The 23,511-nt window shown below is 36.0% G+C and overlaps 1 protein-coding gene across 3 annotated transcripts in view; it reads right to left on the reverse strand.

Annotated features, from left to right (window-relative positions):
- Positions 1–23,511, reverse strand: part of LOC134535909 (cholesterol 7-desaturase nvd) — a 265,524-nt gene that overhangs the window by 49,412 nt on the left and 192,601 nt on the right. The window lies entirely within an intron of this gene.

Here is a 23,511-nt window from a genome sequence, read left to right on the forward strand (position 1 = left end):
AACACATGCTCAGGCCTACTGATAGCAGGTTCGACTCCGGGTTCCAAGAAGTTTCTGCAGTGAAACTTTCTTACAGCCGGTAGGGTTGGTCGAAACTGTGACGTCATCAGTGCGAAACGAACGTGTGACGTTCAGAAGACAATGAAAAGTGCAACGATGTGGCGTGGGGCGCTCGATGGCAGAGAGGGGGCTCCAACGCAGGTGACAATAATTTGGATTTTCGGTCCGCCCGATGCCTATGCAACTGTTGTAAGGTGGAAAGGGTTGCCTAACTCGTTAAAAAAAAAAAAAAAGGTTTATGAAATTTCTTGGACGCCACTTCTCACGAAAAATATACCACAATATATATATATTTTTTTCTTTAAGCAACTCCAGGTACGAGTGTGTGTATTAATGATTGTCCTATACATTTTATGTTATAACTCAATTAGCTTAATACGTATGGTTAAATAATGAAATGTTTTTAGTTTTTTAAAGTAATACTGTGTAGTTTATATAAGCTTATTTTTTTTTGTAAATTATGGATTATGTTTTTGTTTATCTTATTTATTTTTGTATTTATATTATGTATGTTATCTCTGTAAGAAATCAGACCAGATTAAAGAGCACACATTGAAAAAAAAACAATTATTATGTTTTGTTTTCCTCTGTAAATACTGGGAATTGAACCCATTTTCATTTGACATCCCTGTGAGTGGCGGTAGCTCCTTATGACACATTCTGTATAACCACGACTAACTAACGCCCTACTTCTAATAAGCTAGGTTATTCACGCGTCAGGAATTGCAATTGACACCCGGAAATACGCAATTTGGTGCCGATTGTTTTTTTCTTTAACTCACGTTTAATCATGCGTGATTGTTTAAACAAAACTCAAATGGTTACAGCATTAGTCATACTCAAGGAAATCAATTCGAGCAACTTTCTTTAAGATCAAAACATTTATTTATCCATAACATATGACTTGTTCGCTAGTTACTTCATCTTACTTATACATGGCGAAGACCACGCTGTGTCCACGTAACAATTGGATACAATTAGGTACACTTTTTTCCGTGAACAACGCGCCATAATTTATCCTAGCATGAGTGCATTATAAATAAAAAAAAATAAAACCTTTAAATGTTATCCTGCAAGTTCATTCTGCAAGTTAGATATTTGCTGCAACTTCAAATCTGGAAGACTGCAATATGTTGGTGATTGCTTGCTAAGCTAGAATTTCTTTGAATGCTATTTATTTATTTGTTAAGTAAAAAATTTTGTTTCATATATTCCACATAAATGTACCACACAGTTTTGTCGAATAGTTTAAAAAGGCGTTATTTTTAAAAATTATAATTCTTTACAGTGCGTGCGAGTTGAAATACTTGATATGTTTTTGGCAGCGGTCTTCTGCCCAGGTGTCGACAAATATCTGCTCATCGCCATACGAGTTTGACCTCCAAGCGACTCTTCCACGAAAACAACTAGCTATCGATCTCCAGAGGGGCAAAAACGGTACTCCAGATGCAATACAATGCCACCGAAAAACAAAAGGATCAAAGACCTCCACGTTCAACGTCAAAATCGGTCGCATAATAACAATTATATTCCGCGCAGATTATCGTCCATATACTTAAAATTCTCAGAATATCAGCTGGATAAAAAAAAAAGGTGAGCGAGTCTCTCAGTACTCATCAGAGATGTGTGACATCTAACCTCGGCGACCAGCAAATATCTGTGTTCTCAAGATTCAAATAAACTTATAATACCAAACTCGGACCCGAAATTTAACGCAGAATGCTCTGAAATAAAGCCGAGCGTGATAAACATACGCTAATTGTGTTTTCAACTACATTTCTGGACGCAAATCACACGTAGTTTTCTTACCCACCGCTAGAATTCGCTGCCGGAGCAACTACGTTGACTATCGAATCATTACATTAAGCGACAGAAATTTTAAACAATAAAATGAAACGGCTCCGATAAAAGTGAAAAAGAATTGAAAAAAAATATATATATCCCGGTTTTGTTTCTGATTTTTGACAAAAATCCAACATGGCGTGTGAGATCAAGCCTTAAAAGAAATCAGTGACCACTTTCTTTTTTTTTAAATACGGGTGAGGGCACAATGGGTGAGAGGTCACACCACTCGCCTCCCACCAAGGGGATTCGGGTTCGATTCCCGGCGGGGTCAAACAGTGTACAATTTCCCGAGCGGACGTTGCTGTAGCTTGTAGGTGTACTACCGCGCCCATGTATTTCAGTCGATCTCACATTCTCACCTCGACACGCCTTATCGTCGCCAAACGACTCGCCTTTGCGGGATTTAAGGGCTCCACCTACCCGGGCACACACACGATGCGCAGAGCTTCAGGAAAAACAACGCGATTTGAAAACTACTCAAGACATTCGAGTCGGGTCTGCTTACGAAAAACCATTTAAGAGTTCGCTGAGGGTCGAAAAGTACTTTCAATTTCGGATTAAATTTTTTAAATTTATTTTTAGAAGAGTTAAAATGGCTAAAACGCATGTTTTCAGAGTAATTTTAAGGCTTAAAACAATCGGAACAGATTCTTGAAAGCACTTAAGGGACTTGCATTACACCTTTATCTTCATTTCTCTGTTGTAAAATGCTACGGTCACCGCTCAAATTCCACAGTTATCCTGTGACGACGAGAAGACTGCGCGGCAGTTCAGAGCCTTGCGCTTAGAGGCTATACCGTGCTATAAATACCAGCGAGCGTCGCGCTTATCATCCCGCCTCACTAACACACATACACCCCTGACGAGGCGGGCCCCTTAAACCTGCGACCTATGGTTATCATTCCGTATTGTGAAGTGCCATACCAGCATTTCCTCTGAGTGATTTCTGTTGGCAACTGTGCGTAACCTTCAATAAGAACGTCTGCACCGGATTTAGAACCCGGCAATTTCTGGACGTGAACCCAAAGTGTTGCCATTGCGCCACATCGCTCGGCAATCTTCACTTTAGGTGCAGGAAAACTATTTAGTGTTTACGAGTGCAAGAGATCTGTCTCTGCATTCAGCAGGGAAACTGTCGGAGGATTTACAAATGGAAGTGATCTGTACCGGCACTAAGCAGGAAAACTGTCGGAGAATTTACCATTGCAAGTGATCTGTACCGGCATTCAGCAGGAAAACTGTCGGAGTAGTTAAGACACGTGTGTCTGCACTGCTACTCCGTCCAGGGATTTCCCTATGGTGTTCTGTGGTCTAAAAAAAAAAAAAAATCTGTTTTTAATATTTCTTGTCACTCTCAAAACAATGTAATTTATAGAGGGAATTGGAAAATTAAACCTACATTCTAACTTCGGTTGCTGACTAACCGCTATTCGTCAACAAAATCCATGTTGGTTATTAATTTCTCAACTCCATTTTTGTAATTTTTTTTCTCGTTAAGATAGAGAGATAGGAACTGAGGTGACATATTAGTTTCAAACTTTTTCAAATTCTAACAATATGTTATAGTTTTATGTAATTGAAACTTTGCAGGGATCAACATTAAAGATTTACAAAGCTACAATTTAGTGTTATGTTAATAATATTATTGCAGGGGTAGACATTTCAATAAATCGCTATACATTTGCGTAGATGTCCATCTAATGCAACACAGACTACTTGGCTTATTTTAAATTGGTGGCTATACCTATATACAGAAAATTATAAACGATAATGACTTCACAAGGGAAACCACTTGTAGCAGTAAATCACTTAATTTCAGGCAGTCCTTAATATTATATACTAGCCTACGTTTTAACGAAGGCAAAATTTGAAAACTTTAAAGATTTAAAATTGCTATTGACTAAAAATGGTTAAAATCAAAATGGCGTCTTTAAAGTCACATCCCTACCCTTCATTCCACAGACGTATTTTCTGTCCGTACCTCGTAAATGAATAGTCTCTCTACGCCACACAATTCAAATTTCAGCAAGCCTCTTATCTGTAATTGCCAGTGGTAAGTTTAAAGTTGCAACTTTTGGTATTTTGCTCTTTCATGCCTTTTTAGGGGCGTTATTATGGTAGTAACCTTAATTATTTTGCTTCTAATATTTCGTATTTTTACACATGATTTTAAATAAATTCATTGTTTGAATTCAATAGGACAATTGACTGAAGACATACAAATACCATGAAGAAATTTCCTGCAAATGTGTCACTTCTCGTCTGTAATTTAATGACTTACTAATTTTCCCTACACGATTTTATTTCATTTATGTAAGGAGCATTCCACAACATATAAGCCACATTGAAATTTTGCATTTACAAAAAGAAATTTTAAATTTTATCAGCAAAAGGTATATTTCTAATATTAAAAAAAAAAGGATCTTGAAGTATTGTTAACAACTGAATTAATAGAGATATGACATACAAAATGTATATGGACTATTTTAAGCCTTACAAATAACAATTCTACTTAAATTTCGATGAAAAAAATCATTACCTAATGGCTCTATGTAAAGGGGTTCCACCATTACAGTGTCTAATAAAATTAATTTTCACAGCGATTCTTTAATAAATTACAAACGTAAAATGATTCGCACCAGCACAAACCTGTGGGGTGGCTACGTAGGTGTGTAATTTAAATCAAACAAGTTCCTGCAATATTTTTTCCTTTCAAGGAAAAAAAAAAGATCGACGCTCACGGGAATAATCGGCCTGCTGTTCTCTTTACCATAAAATTTACTTACAGTGTTTCAAACTGCAGGTTCTGCTGCATGAATTATAATGTCTAACCAATGTAATTTGCTTTTTTTTTGTTGCTGTAGATGTTTTCCAGGTAATAGAAGGCTTTGTACCAGGAATGACAACGATTTTTTTATTTAAATTCTACATTTTTCAAAATGTAGTCGACAAAGAGGTCATTATAGACGCACAACTATTACACAATGTCAGTCAGGTCAAGCTGGGAAAAGGAATCGGCAGTTTACTGTTGTAAGGAAACGTCCCAGCATTTGCCTGGGATGATTTCTGGCAGCCGTATTAAAACAATAGTTTAGAATGGCCGAACCTACATTCTAACCCAGCTTTTCCTGGTTACGAACCCAAATTCTTTTCTTTGCGCCATATAGCTTGGTAAATTTCACTTCAAGCACATGAAAACTGTCATAGTATTTAGGAAAGCAAATGATTTGTACCAGCACTCAACAGGAAAACTATCGGGAGAGTTTACGAGTGTAAGTGATCTTGAAGAGCGGTACCTCCGAGTGCAAAGTACTCCAGGTAAAGAATACAAATCAATTCAACTGTGTGTGAATCAAAATGTAAAACTCTAATCGCGTCAAGTTAAATAGTTAATTCATCACGTGTCAACGATTAGCACCAAAATGATTGTGTTCAAATAAGATGTGAACAAAATACGAGGGCATGGGGTTAATTAACGTGGCATTACAACATCAGGACAATATTGAAATATGATCTTTTAGGAGATTGTGATATTAACCAGATATATTTTATGTTCCTTAACGAAAACGCGACGTTATCGGACGGCTACACGCAGAAATTAACACACGTCACGAACCACGATCATATTCTTGATCCTGGGGTTCAGCTGATAGCTCAGCAAAATGGTACAATGATGGATTCGACTGCAGGTGGATTTCGGGAATAATAAGGCGAAGTCGCTTGCTTCCTTCCTTCCTTTGGTATACGGAGTGAAATCGTTCTTAAATGATGTACTGGACGAGTTGAAGTTGATCTATTTCTGAGTCACACAGTTGATCTTGGCTATATAGCTGTGTCTCGTTTAATGCACTAGTAGAATAGACTTCTCTCTCGTCTTTTAACCTTGAACCACAGTATGGAAGTAAACTTCGGCCTTCATTTGCATAATCACACGTCCATTCACATTTTATAAAGATTATTACAATCCGTGAATTATGTTAAAATTACTTACTGATTATTATACGGTAAAGTTTCATACAATATATACATTTAATTGTTCCATCATCATTTTATTATTTTATTACAATATTCACCATCGTCGAAATATAGTTCCTATCTCAAAGATGGTTTATTACAGACTCATTTTGTTCTGGAACCTTTTCATAATTATTCCACACCCAATATAAGGAATCAAAATTTAATTTCTAGCATAAACTGTTTTCTTTACATTGAATATAATTATGTGCTACTAACTTAAATCAGATATTTAACACCATTTTCATTTTTCATAGAGAACAGATTCATATATAGTCTTTACTAACAAGCACGATTGTTTTGTAAATGTTTTGTAAATTGTTTTGTTAAAATATTTAACAACCACTAAAAAAATTAAGAATTTTTCAGCCCTTGTTATTTCCACTTATTGTAGTAAAGGTTGGTTACATACATTTTTGCTTTAGACAACCTTTTTAGATAATATTTAGGAAGTTAAAATTAGAACGGATTCAATAATGTTTATGGTACGGAAGTTTTACTTTTTTTATTTCAACCCCTTGTTTTTCCAACCCCTTGCAGTAATAGTTCATCTTATCAAAAATTGTTTCAGACCCAATATTTGGATAATTTTTAGAATAATTACAATCAATTGTTATAGACTCTATAGTTTACCTCTTAATGGAGTTATAATTTTTTTTTGTTCTTTGAATCCCTGTTTATTCAACCCTTTGCATAAAAGATTGGTTGTATCAAAAAAAAATTTTATTCTACCCTTGTTTTTTTCATTTCCTTGCTCAATGGTTCGTGTGAACAAAAATTGTTGCAAAATTTTAGATAAAAAATTATAAGATTTACAAACAATCCAAATGGATTCGACGGTATGCTTACAAAGGAAGTTATTATTTTTTTGTCTTCCAGCCCTCGTTATTCCCAACCCTTGCAGTTATAGTAAGTTCAAACAGATGATATATTTTTTTTTCATTAAAAATTACTTCTACCCCTTTGGTGGAATTTAGCTAATTAACAAACTCAACCGATATTTTCCATTACTATATTATATGTATCACTTTGCAAGTGATTTGTGAAAAAATTACGGCAGTTATCGTGTCTATGAAAATGTGATTATATATAAATAAACTTTAGAGTTGATGGTTTTGGGGTATGTAGACCATAAAACTAATAACTAAATCAAAATTTTCCGGAAGTCGCACCATGGTAACTGCTACAATAGTTAGTCTTTCTTCGAAATCTACCTGAAAAAAATCCTTAGCCACTAAAATTTCACTGCACGTCAACAACTGCAATCATTCTTTTCAATCGTTTTTAGTGGAACTATATGGGGAAACAATTTCCAACCCAAATTAGGTATTTATTAAGGGAAAACTATTGCAAGAGAATTTATTAAAAATAATTCACAAGCTGATTATAAAAAAACTCATAAATACGCTAAATGTAATTGTGTTTTACCAATGCAACACTTAACTCATCGTCCGAAAACAAAATTCTGAAGTTCATTTCAGTGTTGGCGCACCCCGCGACGCGATAGAAGGAAAAAAAAAAAAAAAAAACTTTCTAACCGGGAAGTCCGTCGCGTCCACAAATTTTGTCGCACTGACTGACGTTAAAGACGTCGTGTTTTTGTGGTTCCCGCAGGTTAATGCAGCGCCGCCGCGATAGCCTAGCAGCCCGTCACGGAGATTCCGCAGTGGTTATCGATTTGTCTTGCGTGCTTGCCAGCTTTAAATAAGTTCCCTCCCCCCTCCACCATTTTTCCATCACTGCCGACCTGGTCTAGTCCGAGAGATGACCACGCCTTTTGCGAGCACAGACTCGCTGCACAGCCAAGTAGTTCGGAGTCCAGTACAATATTGGAGGTGCCGTTACTTAAACTTAGTGTTAAGTCTCTTATTGCAGACCTAGCTACATACATTCATCCGTGTCACCAAGAGGCTCTGCAAGCTTGAGACATCTGTACTTTGGAAACTACGAAAGAGGTTACTAGAGACTCGAATACACACCCATGCGTTTTAAAGACCAAGGAGGTTTACTTTAAAATCATCGTTTAGATATGCTTTTTTCATTCATTATCAACTATTGTACATTCATTGATTGTTTCGTATTCTCATGCTTTTTTTCTCGAGGTCACTACGTTGAAAATTTATCAAAGCTATGGTTTTATGAACGATAGGTTACGAAGCTACTGAAACATGTCATAAGTAGGATATAAATGGGATATATAATTATATATATGTAATGTACGTAATGCTTCCACTTAGCCTGTCCTAAAGTCACGGAATAAAGGTGAGGAAAGCTAACAATCCGAGATTGTCCAAGCGACCGTAGCTTGTTCCAAGTTCATCTTTACACCCAATGAGTCATCTTGCAGTAGGGTTTGTAATCGATGTCGCGATCAAGTCGATGAATGGAACGATAAACTTGGAAGGAATAGGCCATGGCCTATATCCCAAGGAACCACTCCAGATTTTGCTTGGAGTGATTCCAAGAAAACACGGAAACATCAGAATGGTTAAGTGCGACGCTCGCTGGTGCTTCTAGTGCAGTGTCGCCTCTGAGCGCAAGGTGGAGCGCAGTCTTCTCGTCTTGCATAGGGCAACTTGGAGATTTGAGCGCTGACCGTAACATTATAAGGCGGAGAAAGTGAAGATAATCGGGTAATGAAAGTCCCTTGATTGCTTTCAAGAATCTGTATTTAGCATTTCCAAAGTACTGCCTTAATAAACTTAATACAGCGCTGGTAAAAAATTTAGATTCCCAAGAGCAATAAAGGTACAGACTAGAATTAGTATAGCGTCTGATCCTGTAAAGTTACAGGGTCCAGTCGGAAATTTAATTGCATTGTTTTTTTTTCCTCATCGAGGACAATGTTCTTCATTGCCTGATTTCTGTTAAAAAAAAGTGAGACATTTAGTCATAATTAAATTTTTTACCTCGATAATTGCGGTGTGGTTGCCAACCAGAAGTTCATTTTCCTATTTGCACAGCCGGATAACGAATACAAAATTACTTGTATGATTTCATTTTCTAAGTATTTCTTCAAAAATTCTATAATTAGCCAAAATAAATAAAATTAAGGGGAAGTTGCTTGTTTTGTGGGTTACAGCCGCAAACAAAGGCGAATATTCCACAGGCGTTTCGGTTCAAATTACAGTCTGCATCTTCAAGGTACTATATACCTAGAACCCACAAGCCAAGCAACTTCATACAATGGCCGCGAAATACTTACTGAAATTAAGGATAGTTTTAGGTGACGGGGAAATAGGTGAACGCGGTAATATCGCCCTTATAACTTCCTTGCTCCTGCTACAATTAGATTAACACTTTAAGAAAGCCTTCTTATTGGAAGATAATTTTGGAATATGTTTACATGCGATGATAGTAAAAAATCGCCATTAAAAATGATAAAACTTTTTTTCCAGCATGGTTAAACATTAAATTGAAACTTAAGTTATTTATTTATTTTTAAATAGCGTTCATTCAAAAGTTTATATTCAAAAGGGACTAAATCCCAAAAACCTTATTTACTTACCCTTTTGAACTGGGGAAAAAACCTGTAGAATTACCACGGGGAGAGAGAGGGGTGCGGATTAACGTTTATCATGTATTTAAAACCATTATTCTGAACATAGCCATTGCTGGTTCACGTTGATTTAGCAAGCCCCCCTCCCCTTTCCTAAACTAAGGAATTTCCGCCCATGTTTTTGAAAATCACTGGACACGGCACTTATTACGCTTTGGCGGAAATACACTAGAAACAAAGGTTTGGCAATAAGTCCCTTTTAAACATCACTAGACATGGTACATAAGCTATATTGATGGAATAGTCGTCACAATTTGTATTTTAGCACGTAGTCCCATTAAAATTTTTACTGTTCAATTATTCATAACCAAAGAAAAAAAAAATGGGACTTAACTTCGATGCGCGGTTGAAGGAACGTCACATCGCACCAGAAACGCACTAAAACAACCATTTCCTTATGCGCGAGAAATCCACTGGAAAGGTGAGACTCTCTCATAAGATTAGACAAGACAAGATTAAAGAGTAATCCACGTTTTTTTTTTTCCTTCACGCAAGGTCATGAAATTGTAGATAACGTGAGATTACATAGGTGATTATGCACTAAATTTTTACTTTTTTTTTAAAGTCGGAATATTTTACGAAGAGACATACATCCGACATATTTCTGTTAATTCTTAAAGGGGGAATTTTTTTTTAACTATCATTAGTTTGCAACGAAGGTTGCAAGAAAACTTTTTTTTTTTAATTCGGCCAAGGTGTTTGCTCCCGCACAGAATGGATGTAATTCGTATGCAGACAGCGGACATGCAACTGAAAGAAAATCGGACAATCAAGAAACACAGACGATGCTACAGTAACTTACTATATTGTCCCGATATCCTTTCGCAAAAAATATACGCCCCTACCACTCTATCGATCGTTTTCACGTTAACAACCTGCGCTTAGAATGTACACAAATGATTATTAAGACTGAAACTGCACACAGGTAGCAGGTAGTGAAAAACGACTTTCACTGGAAACTGTGAGGAATAAATATCAGTAACTAAAGCCTATACTTGCAAGGCCATTGAAATTGAGCCATTTACTCTAATGTGCATTTTAAGAAAATTGCTTTCCTAAGAGTATTTTTTTGTTCATTTCCTACATACTTGTTCGTAGTATTCCCCTTCAAATCAAGGTCATTATCTCAACGGTTTAGGGCGGCTTCGCTTGCCCATGGGGAGTTTAACCCACATTGGGGACATTTCAAGCCTCTGGCATTTTTGGGGAATAGAACGGGAAATCTTCTCTCAAAACATTTATTTTCCCCTCGAAATAGGGCAATTTTGAGCATTTTGGAGTCATTTTTGAAAATCTTTTGTTACCAAGATCGCCGCTGTGACGTCAGAGGTCGGTCGGTCGGTCATAGACCACCACACCCAGGACCCCCCAGTCCCCGTACCTACAAATGTATACTACTGACATATTTTCATAAGTTTCTTACAAAATTCAGCTTTTAATTTTAGTTAAGGTGGTAGTACCCTAATTAATGATACTTCTAATATTTCGTGTTATTCACACGATTAAAAATGAATTCATAATATCACCATATTTAATTGGTTATAAAAGGCTTTTTTCGAATGCATGGATCTTTATTTATCTTTTTTTATGAACGTAATGACTAATTTTGATACCAGACCTAGCGTGTACTGAAAGCATGGAATCGTGTTGTATAAATTTTTGGAATAACCTGTTCGCCTTAAAACAACTTTTAGTAAATAGTTCATTACATAAATCAATAAACATTAGGTTTCCCCAAAACCACAGAAACCGTAATTTCTTTTAAGGTTTTGGATGATCCTAATTTTTATTGATTTATACATTGTATACTACAAAATAAAATGTTTTATAGGGAGGCTGCATGCGAAAGGTTAATCCAAAACGGTTTATCACACGATTACATGATTTCGGTAATTGCTCAATAAAAGATGCATTTCATTAACTATTAAATATTGTTATATTATTAATTTATTTTAAGTCTTGTGCAAAAACACGAAAAATTAGAAGCAATATAATTAAGAAAACTATGACCTTAAGGCTGCGTCAGAAAAGGACGCTTTTGTTTTTGGAAACAGTTTCTTTTTTTTTTTTTTTTGACGGACACAAATTGACAAGTCCACAGTTGCTTGTTATACAAGCTCGGACAGCAGTTCTGTTGGAAAATTTATCTGGGTCTGCGAAAGCTCCCGTTGTGGCGTGCAGGTCGTAGCTGCAGCCCAGAGGCCTAAAGAAGTCCAGGTAAAAGATATCGGAGCGGATGAAAACCCTGCTGAATCCAACCCAGAACGAGAGCTTTGTTCGGTTCGCCGCAGGGGTGCCGGTGTTTTAAGTGCAAACAGAACAACTTGGGCGGACAACTCGCGGAAAAATAAAATATAAAAAAACGCGAGACAGGGAGGGCCACTCTTCTGGGGGTTCGTGTCCCAAGTCAAGAGTGTGCTACGCTCGCGGTATCTCCTCCCGCACAATCCGGATTAAGGCGCCTCGCCCAGCCAGGGGTGTGATTGTTAGTGAGGCGGTATTGTGACGCTCAAAATGACCCGTCGCCCATGCGTCTGTATGTCCGTTCACAAACCGAGCGATTCACAATGATCCGCGCGCCAGCCGAATACTTTTACATGCTGATGCTGCTAACAGACTATAGAAGGTTTAAGTATTGGTGAAAATTTACTCTTTAAAGGTATATTAGACTGACGATCACGAAAGTTAAGCACTTAACAAAACAATTAAAAACTATTTATTTCGCTGATATTTATTAAAATATTTTTCAGTTGTTCAAAAATGTGTTCAAACGTAAGTAAAAAAACATTTAATTTAAGCAGCTAAAACAAATAACCGTACTTAAAAACCTTTCGAGATGGTAAAGGTTTTCAGCAAATAGGTACCCTGCTAACATTTTGGAGGTTACTGCATCCGTCAGTCAAAAGTTAAAGCTTGGTAAGGTTTTTTGACGGACGGGCGGGAGGCCTTTTCGGAAAATATGATTGGTTGCTAGTCACGTGATTGACGGATGGAAGGGTGACGGACGGATGAGGTGGATCATTGTTGAGTCCAACTTTAAAGAAGTATTCTGAGTCTCTGAAATAACGCAAAACGGAAAACAGAACTATTAATCCGCCCTCAGCGTGTTCTAAAATGTTTTTCGTAAACGGACAGTTTAGGAGTTTTCATATCGCGTGGTTTCTTCTGTAGCTCTGCACACCGTGTGTTTTCCTGGATGGACGCGACGCAATGAACGTGGCGCAAATATATATATATATATTTTTTTACCAACCATGTTCGACACATCTTTGACATCAGCGCGTCAAGACTTGCCATTGTAAATGTTCAATTTATATCGCGTCGCAGGCGCTTAAGTTACTGGAATGAGCGTCAGAATCTTGTTTACAATTATGCGTTCAACTGGTGCGGTAATAATTCTATCAATATTCGTGTTAAGTTTAAGTTTTAGTTTAGTTTACTAAGTTTGTGAATTTTTTTCATTCGGCATTTCAATAGTTTTAAAAAAATTAACAGGTTAGCAAACCACTTGGTATTTTAAAAGCTAAAATAGGTTTCACGACTTTAAATGTATGTTGAATATTTGATAAAAAAAGAATTTACCTTCTTATTACATGAGCTACTTGAGAGAAATTTATAGCATGAAACAATGATGCACACAATATTTCAAAAGTGTCATTTGGATTCCATAACTCGTCTTACAAACGGAAAATCCGTACTTGGCAGAACTGTGTATGTAACGACAGTACACATTTAATCTCAGTTTTTTTTGTTTACGTTTGTTGCACGGTTAAAAAACGATAATTCACAATGACGCGATAATTTTTCCGTCGCGTCGTGTCCACCGCATCGCGTCCGTCGCTTTATTGTGATTCAGCGACTTCTGCCCTTGGCTGCCCCTGGTCCGCTGCTCGTTTGAACACAGCCCTACTTGCTGCCATACAACACTGTATAGTAATGACGAAGTGATGGGAAAAAAATGGCGCTTGAGAACGAGCCTTGAAAAAGGTTGTTTTTTTAATCTCACGAGTGTGCCGCGAAGCCTGTGCAGCAGCAATATTTAAACAAATAACACACACACACACACACACATATATATAGGTATATTTGCTGTACAAAAACTTAGTATAAGTATTCCAAGCCAATTGTTTTAACTATAGCTACAGGTTCAATTCATATTATCTCAAATTGAACTGTTAAAACAGTAAATCGAACCAGAAAATAGATCAAAAGTGTCAGAAATAAAATTATATACATAAGCAAGAACACAGAAATTTAGGTTTTAGAAAAGTCATTCTACCCATAATATTTTATTCTTGAAATAAACAAAATAATAATCATAGTTATGTGTATGCCACACAAACAGTTTCATTTTGTATCAAGGGTGTTTCCTGAAGTGTTGAACAAACATTCCCAAAACATTGTAACTGACGACAAACAAACATTTCTATGATAGCTTCTGCAAAGATACATAAGTGCATCTCTACATTTCTATTACTGAAATATTTTTCTTACACTTTCTTGCTCGAATATTAAATTTTTCTAATGCTTAAGATTTGATTGTTTTCGAAGATCAGAATGACCCATCCCTTGTTAATTTTATACAAATTCTAAAGATGTAAAACGCAGAAACAAATTAATGATAATTTATTTTTTAAAAAATGGGAGTAAAAATGATATATAACGTTCCATCGGTTTTATAAATGTACGGTTAGGGTACAAGCTATGTCAGGTCTTGTGGAATTTTATGGACAAACATTTTATATGTCCAGGATCTATAAACGAATTAAATTAAAACAGAAAATATTATGTACCACAGAGGGGGGGAAAATGCGTACAGGGCAATGCCATAAAGATCAAGGGATAAACTTGGATACGTGATACGGAACTTTTACTAAACGAAGTTTGTCCAACACTGCTCTAGGACTACCTGTCCCCGAAACCTCCCGGCCCCAAAACCACAGGGATCCTTTGCCCGCGATTGTCTCACAACAAGCACGGGCCACATAATCTCAACAACAAACAAGGGCAAACTAATCTCAACAACAAACCTAGGATTACAATGAGCCTTGGCCTCCACCATTCCTAACGAACGCGTATACAAGGACGGATTTTAAGAACTGGGTTAAGAGGAAATGTAAAGCAGGCCACCTCCCCCCTCTCGCCAATAACACGGCAAAAATAACTTTACCTATACAACAGCGTGTCGGAAAAAAAACGTATTCCCTGACTTAAAGTCTTTTACTAGCCAAAAATATAATATTTCCATAAAACATTATAAATTTTCGCGCTACTCCTGAACACTGCCATGGTCGCTACGTGCGTAAACCCACCCCCACACGATGCTCAATTTATGCTATACCTTCTGTTATACCCATGGGCATAATTTTATTTTGTTCAGCAGAAGAGTAGAAAGAATTCGTTACTACATACACATTATACCTTTAACGCAGTTGCCGACCAAAGCAAGCATATCGGGGTAGGATAAACAGTATCCAAATACTGAAAATATATGCAAATTATATGTCCAGGATCTATAAACGAACTAAATTAAAACAGAAAAATATTATGTACCACATAGGGAAAATATTACAAGATGTGTAACCCAGTGAATTATTAAAAAAAATATAACAAAGTTGGTTTAGTATTTAAAAACAAATACAGAACAATTAAAAATTAACGAGACTGAATTTTCCTTATCAGGTTAGTTTCAAAATCTAGTAATTCAAAATTGAAAGGATATAAAGGAATGCGTGTCTCATAGCTTACGTATAATATATTAATAATATTACATTAATCAGACAGTTCATTTGTTGTGCTAATTGTATTAAATAGTTCAAAATGCTAACGATTCACATATATTATACATGTTAATTGAATAATAACTTATTGAACTACTTTGAGAAACTGTAACTAACAATAAATTGTTGTATCCAAACGAAACAAAGAAACACGCATATTTTAAGATTATAGTTCTCATACAAACAAATCAGAAGTGAAGGAATTCATTTTGTATTTTTATTTAGGCTAACGGGCGTGGAGTCTCTATGGAGTGTTAGGTTATTCATTAGTCATTTCCTAATAAACGTGGCTGTTTTAATTAGACAATTAATTTGTATAAATTATCTGTGAACATATTTTTTATTATTATTTTAAGTAAAAATGAATGATATAGCAATTGATAAACAAATAAAATGTACAAATTTGCTTTAAGCACATTTTGTACACTCCAGTTATCTATTATTAAAAAAATTGTAAAATAAGGTTTTCCAGTCACAAGGTTTGGACTACGTCTAGCTTCCTGAGTTTCACAGCCGCGCGCTCTGCCACCGCGCTACAGAGAGTATTGGACTTTAGAACGAGACTTTGTATTATGAAGTGCCAGATTTCTTGCGTATTTTAAATCTTTCGATTACTTATTTTTATAACTTTAAGTTTACAACACATATTTAAGGGTAGTTTCACTACCATAAAGTTTCATTTGGCGCACCCAATATGATTGGTACGTCCGCTAATGTTTACGTATGTGAAATCATACGGGTTTATGTTGCTATATGCCATCGTGATGAACACGGCTCGTGGATGTAGCAGATATTCAGAACACGTTCTAGTACGGTTTTGGCTAGACTTCGGGTATAAAAACTTAAATATCCACAGCCAGACCCCTTGGAAGGGTGCTGGAATGTTGTACCCACACGGGAGCAGGCGCTATCAGAAAATATGTTTGAAAAACCACTAAGGAAATGGGTATCGTGTGAGGCTGGCTTAAGGGGGGTGTGTGGCCACGTCTGCATGATTACATGGTAAGTACGTGTGCAAAGCAGTTTTTTTTTCTCCTGCAGCTAATTGTTGCGCCATATTGGCCAGATGCACAAAAAATTGGCTGAAGTGTAGTGTTTACATTGTGAAAACAGTTTTAAATGATTTGTGACTTGTTTTTAAGACGGGAATTCTAATTAATACGTACTAACCACCATCTGACATTACAGAAAATCATTTACAAATTTTTTGGGCGGGAAAAAATGGCGATGGCAAGGTTAATTAGTGATTACAACTACATGCCGTCTCCTGAAAATTTATAACTCCATGCTTTTACGGATCCTTCAATGGCGCGACAAAACTAATAACAAAAAAAACTACGGATATTTACACAAACAGATGTTTGTGCACATAACACTATGATATGCCATCTCAGATGGTATTCAGAATCACTTGCACAAAAAAAGAAGAAAATGCAGTCATGGGGACTGTCGACAGAACTGAAAACTTATAACTTTGTTTTTAAATGTGTAATATGACATCATCTCTACGTCAAATGTACGTAAGAAAATGATTTTGGTATTATATCACTACCATGTCGGTGACGCGAACCCATAAGTTTTGCCCCTACCAATAGTAACTTTAAAATTAGAATAAATGAAGTTTTATCCTTGAAAAATAAAAACAAAAACTTTGAACTTAAATCTACAAATAATCAACATTCGCTGCGTAAATAAATTATCAAAAGAAAATCGCTCAACGGAGTCAATTTAATTTCACTTACTGCTACTACAGCAAGTCGGTGACGCGCTCACAAGATTTTACCCATCCGGAAAGAGTCCAACACGCACATGATACAGTCGAGTATATACTATGTATTAGTGTATATGTGCGTATACATGTACACAGGCCGCTGCGCGTCGCCAGTCTGGCGCAACACGTCACTAGCATGTCGGTGACACGAACCCTTAAGTTTTGCCCCTAACAAAAATCGCTTAACGCGGCTAAAGAAGTTTTCACTTCAAAAATACAACTGGCACAACAGCATTGTAACAAACAAATAATGAACCTAAATAGAATATTTCATGGATAAGCCTTTGTTTAACCATTTTATTTTAATTCTCTGACCTTGCATATATTTCCGGTAGTACATTATCCCAATGCAATTTCATATGTCCCCTGTTTTCCCTTATGGTAAAAAAACCTGAACTGTGATATAATTTACACATTTTTTCTAAAGTAACAGTAAAAATAACCCTAAATTTCAGACACTGGTAATCATTACAGTTTCTTTAGCGGTAATTTTAATAAAACAATCTTGTTTTAACTACAAAAAAGCTGTTGATAAAATATGTGTTAAAAAGTCAAGAAAACGATACTAAAATTAACAAGTCAGAATAATTCCGAAAATCATGCTGGTTAACGAACGTGTTATTTTTTGATGAGTTAACATCTTACCTCTTGGTGTACGGCTTTTGGAAGGAGTAATTTCGTGAATGGAACGGAAATATGTCACCACGGTGCTGGTATCTGTGGAAAATGACGCCTACTAAAGTTCACAAAGCCAAACGGGTACTTTATAGAATTGACTGTTTAATGAATTGTATTAAGCTATGCAGTATTTTAATATAATTCCTTGTCGAAAATCAGGTCCAAATCCATGGTTTAGTATTTTTCAAAGTATTTTTCGCTTTTATCGAAACAATTTCATTATATAGTTTAACCTTTCACTCTGCAAATCGAATAATTTAATAGTCGACGTGGCTGCTCCGTAAGCTAATTCCAGCGGCGGGTAATTCGCGTCAAAAAAATATAGTTGAAAACATAATTTGCATATATTTATCATATTCAGCATTTTTTTTTAAAATAATTCTACGTTCAATTTCGTGTCCGAGTTTCGTAAAATAAGTGTATTTGCAACATGAGAATACATGAATTGATGGATAGATGTTACTCATCACTAGCTAGTACATACTAAAAAAGTAGCTCACGTGTTTTTTTTTTTTTTTTTTTTTTTTTTTAGGGACTAATGATTTTACGAGATGTTCGACAACCGGAACATTAAAGTCGGCACTCAAGACAAACTCAAAGTGATTCTACGAAGTACCGAAAACCCGGCTACTCCGAAGTCATACATACAAGCCACCCACCTTGGTATTATCTTGATAGAATCTCGTCGCGTTTAACGATCAGAGCTAATAACGATGCCATGCACGAGACTATTATCGCCCATCGAAAATTATTACCGACACATTTTGGGTCTCAAGTCCGCACGCACCGTGTAGCCAGCCAGTGACGGTCAAATCTTAGGAGCGGAGCATGTCCAGAGACTTTTGACTGGTTGAGAATACCTCCCAGTTAAATATTTAAAAAAAATTGGTTGTCTGTAAAGTCGGTTTACGGACGATAGTTTAACGTGACAACGTCGTAACAAAACATTGATGAAATGATTACATACTTTTATGAATAAAATTGGATCATTTTTATTGAATTATCACTATTTTGTATGGATACAAAGAAGGAGTGAAATGAAATCTAAAATTTAATTGATAAATTTACTTTTATTTCCACTCATTAATTCAAATATGTCTATTACTTTAACGAACAGATTATTTTAACTATAACTTTTATACATGTTTGCTATTTAACTTCTTCCAATCTGTGTTATTCTGTTAATGATAGGACGATGATAGGAAAAGTAGGAAACGAATGGGAGTGTTTCAAGTTTAATGTGCCTCGAAAAAGTCAAATCGATGGTTGTTCCAATCGAGTGGAAGAGAGATAGATGCGACGCAAACGTACAATGAGCGTAACGGGACACAGCATAACGGGACAATGTGCGTAACGGGACAATGTGCGTAACGGGACACATTTTCGTGCGTGCAGCCGGCGTTCATAGATTTATTAGTCGTCACGTCAAAAATTATTCATTGAAGGCTATTTCAACGCATTTACGAAGCCTTGAAAAAAGTTTTAAAACATTGTACCTACACTATACAACAGCACGACAAAATGTATAATTTGGCTTTTAAAAAAAACATAAATGTGAGCGCATCTTCCAGTACTCGCCAGGGATGAGTAACATCTAACCTCGGTAACGAGCGAATTCATGTGTTCTCATGTTGTAAATACATTTATAATAAGAAAATCTAGACATTAAATTAAACACAGAATGTTTTTTTTTTTAAATGCTGAGCGTGATAAATATACGAAAATTGTGTTTTCAGCTACATTTCTGGACGCGAAGCACACGTAGTTTCCGCACCCGCCGCTAGAATTCGTTGCCGGAGCAGCTACAACTATTGAATCATTCCATTAGCAGCCCGAAATTTTAAACTATAAAATCAAACTGCTGCTATTAAAGCGAATAATGACTTGAAAATATACTAAGCTCCCGCTTTGTACCCAACTTTCGTCGAGGAATTTTATTAAATAATGCCCAACTTGTTAAAACTTCAGTAAACCGTTAATACTATAAAGTTTCACTTTGGCATTGTGATCTTTGGTTCGTGACATCCGCCACGGATGGCAGAACCCGTTATTACACATTTCCGTTCCATTCACGAAATTAATCCTACCAAATTCCGGATACGAGTGGTAAGAAGTTAACATCAAAAATTGAACTTTAAAGGTCAGGTGCCGTCTGGAGTAGATTATTTTTGCTATTGCTCTAGGGTTATTTGTTTAAAGATTTTTGGGGGGAAGAGTTGGGTTGAAAAAGAGATGGGAGACAGAAAGATATCGGGGAGACAAGGGGTAGGATAGAGAAAGAGAACCCAGCCCACAGTAAAGCCAATGTTACCACCCCGCCGGGACACACGCGACAAAATATCCTTGCTTCACCGAACTTCTGTGCACTTCGCGACTTAAGTCACCGTGTAGACAAAAATTTGTTCCCCCCCCCCCCCCCCCTTATACAGGAGAAGGTATCATTCATTCCTAGGCTTTTTTTTTAAATTAAAATTTAGGATTTTTATGCAGCCTTTTAATTATATTTATGACTTTAAGATACACATAAAATATTAATAGATTGCCTTTTTTAATTCACAATACACAATAGGTAAAATTATTAATATAAATTAACATTACAAATATTCTGAATAACCAAATACAAAAATACGCAGGCACAAAATAGTATTTTGGGAGCCAAACGGCAATATGAAACATTCACGAAATGAAAGTGCGAAACACTGCATGCTGCCATTAGGTAGTTTAATAAGATGAATAGTAACATTTACGAATAATTAAGGGCCATTACGTATTAGAAACAAAGTTAAGGAAATTAAGGAAGCGTACGAACCCTGAATTGAGAAATATGGGCTGGGCTCATATTTCTCAAGAGCACAAGAATGCAACAAAATTACGGAGTTTATAAAACAAGCCGCAAGGCATTGCCAACCTCTACAACTTAAAGCTGGAAAAATTTAGAAGCAATTTCATCATCAGGCTGCTATTCATAAACAAAGGTTTTTTTTGTGTAACATCTTAGCTACTAACCTAGTTTTAAAAAAAAATGTAAAAAAAATATCTACAACAAAATTAAAATACTTCGAATAAACCTTGAGTGGGGTAATTTGGAGGCATGTCTCCAAATCCTAGTTTGATGCATTATACAAAGCTAGGATAAATTGATGTTCAAACAAGTAAACATCTTTACATGAAACACACTAACTAAAATGATATATACTTGGAATCATAAAATATCTAATGTTAAATTTTGTTATGATTATATAGAAAATTTAGAAGGGGGAAAAAAACTTTTTTATTGTTGCCAAATGGTGAAAATCGTGTTTGGAAATTGCTGGACGTAAATCTTTACTGCTGGTACGTAACACAGGTAGGGAATGCCAGAACAATAATGTTTTGCTAAGGATGCGAACAGTAGAGCGCAAAAATTAATTTCGCCCGCAATGGGCGTCACTTCAATGGCTGAGACGATGCGCGAATGCAGTCTGGTGTACGCAACACAGTGGGTGATTGGTTGTGGTACGTTTACACGTTCGGCTGTGGGTGATCAGCGCAGTGCGGAAGGTTCAAGAAGTGCGGCAGAATTTACGAAAAACAACGGCATGACAGACTTTACATTTACTTGTTTCGCCTTCATTGTTGCGCAGTTGAGGCGTAGACGCCTTCTCTTACACCGAATCGTGAGACACAAACAACGTATAGTTAAGTTCTAGAAATCAAACCTAAAATGACATACTAACAAATTACAGCAATTACTGATGAATCATCTACCAATTTAACATACACGTTTTGTAGTATCATGAACCAAATAAAATATAATCAAATACAAACCTAAAAAATATTAAATATGGTTTTAAATAGAAAAAAAGACATTATATATAATTAAAATTCTTATAATAATGTCATTCAGAGTCACACACACACATTCATTCAGTATTACCTTGGTTACGAGTTTGTCAATTTAGAGAACCAATTTTTTTTATTAAGATTTTTCTTTTTTTAATATCTTGGTAGACCGTTATGTTGAGGCTCTTCCAGAGGCCAGATGCGGTCAGTAGCTGTGAAGGATTTCGACTTTATTTTGTTTTTATGCACGGATATTAAAAAGTTCACGATTTGATTTTGATCAGGTCCCAAGACTGTCACGCGAGCTTAAAGACGTTAAATCTACGGGATAAATACTGAGGTATATCTGCTTTAAGTATTTAACGTAGCATACGTAGAGGGTTTAGTGATTGTTTTTGGTGAAGTTTTAAGCCAACCTATTTTTTTTAATAGTAGGAATATAAGTGATCACGCAATTTAAGATCATAAATAAAGCGAAAGCAAGTATTCGCAAAGATGCAGCAAATATTTTAATGACATACGGGCATGCGAAAAGAAATGCAGCAGCAGCAGTGCGCATTTACCAATGACGCTTTCACAACACACGTGTTACGAATGGGAAATCAACATATGGCTAAAGGTGGTAACATAACCATATTCAATTGCTTATAAAACAATTTTTTTTACCAACAAGCCCTATTTAAACGGTTTTTATGAACTTAATGGCAATTATTTTATATCAATCCTAGCATGTAGACTACTAAAGGCATGATGAAACCATGTGGTATACAGTTTTGTACTAATTATTTTTATGCAGCCTTCGTCTTGAAACGTTATTACTACATCACGCATAAATCCATAAAAATTAGTTTTTCCCAAAATAATATAAACCCGAGTTTTTCAGGGGTTTATGTCTCACGTAATATGTTAATTCTGGTAATAAAAAAAAATGTAAAGGATTTTATGAGTATTTTTATTCCTAACGCCTGTTCTAAAATGACAAGTAAACAGACACGGATCTCGTAAACGTATATTTAAATCAAGAAACAAGAGTATCTAGAATGACACGAATGCGGAAACTGAAGCGCATGCATGGGCTGGGCAATGTCCAACTCCACTGTTTACGTTACTCCGTGTGCCATATAGAGGCAGATTATTTGGTCGTGGTGGTAGCCATGCTTGTTTACGTTTTAAACACGTTAAAAATTGAAACAACTACAACAATGTCCTTGTATGACCAGCATTCTATCATTACTTTGTAGTTTATTTTCATAAAAAAAAAAGGCCTATGTAAATCACCACTGTGTTGTATTCTCATAGTTGAAAAAAAAATTGAATTATGGTAGTGTTTTGTTACCCTCATATTCAATATCATCGGTTGTTGTTTTTTACGTTCACAATCACTGTGGAACAGGCAGACGGATGGCGAATGGTAAACGCTTTCGTGATGCGTTTCCATTTTTTACGTTCCCGCGACTTTCAGTCAAACATAACCTACAAAAAAGCTTTTCGAAATGGCGACCTGGAAGTACGCATTTTCGAGTTCGTGCGAACCTGAACACTTTACGTCCAGTGATCACTCCCGGAGAAGACACGGTTTAATGGCACGGAAACGGAGACAGATTAGGCCTACGTAAACGGAGACGGTTATCATAGAAAAATTTCACTATCGCGTCTGCTGCTTATGCAATGCATAGAAACGTAACAAATTGTAGCAACCAGTGGTATTAAATTGTAAGGATACAAAATATTAATTTAATTTTAAAAATATCTATTATGCTTCGAGATCATAGCATGGGTTGAATTTACATATGTATGTAATAAAAATAAACGCCAAAGCAATAATAGGCCCCTGGATATTATTGTACTTGAATTTTTTTTTTTAAATGTATTTAGAACATACACAAACAAACAAGGCTACCACTGCCGCCAAATACTCGGCTTATATTGTTGCACGGAGCTACGTAAATGGAAGATCTTAGCATTGCCGAGCTAATCCGTAC

The sequence above is a fragment of the Bacillus rossius genome, chromosome 10 (assembly GCF_032445375.1).
Source record: "Bacillus rossius redtenbacheri isolate Brsri chromosome 10, Brsri_v3, whole genome shotgun sequence".
NCBI lineage: Eukaryota > Metazoa > Arthropoda > Insecta > Phasmatodea > Bacillidae > Bacillus > Bacillus rossius.